The sequence below is a fragment of the Pyxicephalus adspersus genome, unplaced genomic scaffold (genome assembly GCF_032062135.1).
Source record: "Pyxicephalus adspersus unplaced genomic scaffold, UCB_Pads_2.0 Sca5638, whole genome shotgun sequence".
NCBI classification, from domain to species: Eukaryota; Metazoa; Chordata; class Amphibia; order Anura; family Pyxicephalidae; genus Pyxicephalus; species Pyxicephalus adspersus.
The window spans coordinates 1-1,666 of NW_027322638.1; the positions used below are offsets into that span (position 1 = coordinate 1).

Below are 1,666 nucleotides of genomic sequence, written 5' to 3' on the forward strand. Positions count from 1 at the left end.
TTTAGCTGGACCACCCAACACTTTTCAGTAACCACCCGGCTGTTTTTGGGTGGTTACTGATGAGTTGGGTCACAATAAAGGGGCTGCCACCTGCCTACAATTTCGTACCACCCAACTTAAATAAAAATTATCGGTTTAACACTGCACTCCATGGCCAGGGTAGGGGGGCTGCTCTAAAGTCTAAATGGCAACACTACACTCTCTCCTCCTTTTGCTCTGTTAATTCCTGTGTGATGCATGGAGCCACCTTTTTATTGTACCCCTATTTTTATCTTTCTCATTGCTTAACTGTTTCCTCTTCTGTCTTGCAGGGACGTGCCAAGTCTGCCCTCTGTCGGACCCAACGGCCGCCGTGACCGCTGTTCTGCCCAACGCTACTGTCCCTGGCATCTTGCCGTCGCAGCCCTGGTGACTGGCTCTCCTGGAGGGGGATACCGACGCTGCAGCCTCTCTCTTCTGATGTGTTTGTGTACAGACTTTTGGGGGGCAGTGACTCCTCTGATGCGCACATATGTATTAGGAAGAGGGGGTGCATGTAACCTCCTCCTGTCACCTACAACCTCCCCAAGGAGGAATGATGAAGGTGACACAGGAAAACAAAAATATAAAAAGGACCACCATCCATACCGACAGCTTGGTATTACAAATACCCTATTGCACCATATTTACTACTAGACACGATCTGCACTGGGCAGAACTTTATACACTACACCCCCCTGGGTGGCAGAAAGAGGAGTGTAGCATTTAATCTGCATGTGGCCCTTGTAAAACCTCCCAGCCTTGCTTTGAGCACAACAACTGGCGTGGAGGTGGCATATAGGGATGAAAGGTGCTGGGCCACTCAGGTCTGCAGTAGGGGAAAGTTAACCGCACAGACTTGTCTAGGAAAGTTGGACTTCACTAGACATTATATCTGCAGTTTTGCCAAGTTGTCGGACAGACGCAGCGTCCTGCGGATGGTGTAAACCTATTTCATTTTATTGAGTTTTAATAACACTAGATGAAAAGTACATTTTTTTTATCTTTAATTTTTACCAGTTCATTGGCTGGCTGTCTAAAAAGGGGGAAAGTATAGAATTTCAGCATGCCCCATGAGAAAGTAGAGGTAGGGAAGAAAGTGTCATTAAAAAAAATATATAAGTATTGATGTTGCATAGAAAGAAAAGTGGCACAGGGTGGGTTGGAGGGAAGAATGGGCGGGGGATAAAGGACTTTACTGCAGTAACTGGAGACTTGCTGGAGGAATGAGGGGCTTTACTGGAGGACCATAGGGGAAGAAATGGGGGCTTGCTGGAGTAGCATGGAGGAAAGGGATACTGTACTGTATGAACAGGTGCCTGATTGAATGGGGGAGTGTACCAGAAGAGCAGCAAGAAATGGGGAGGAGGGTGGGAGTTGTACTAGAGGAGTATGAGGAATGGGGTAGTTGTATTGGAGCAGCAGTAAGCAATGGAGAAGAAGGCTCAACCAGAGGAACTGATTGTAATGGAGAGGAACGGAAAGAATGGGCTGTACCCAAGGAGCATAGGGACCTTGTTGGAGGAGCAAGGTGGCATGGGCAAAACCTTGCTGGAGGAGCAAGGTGGCATGGGCAAAACCTTGCTGGAGGAGCAAGGTGGCACGGGCAAAACCTTGCTGGAGGAGCAAGGTGGCACGGGCAAAACCT

The 1,666-nt window shown here is 48.3% G+C and overlaps 1 pseudogene; it reads left to right on the plus strand.

Moving 5' to 3' along the window:
- Positions 1–309: 309 nt before the first annotated feature.
- LOC140321495 (myc-associated zinc finger protein pseudogene) lies at positions 310–1,165 on the plus strand (annotated as a pseudogene).
- Positions 1,166–1,666: the final 501 nt, after the last annotated feature.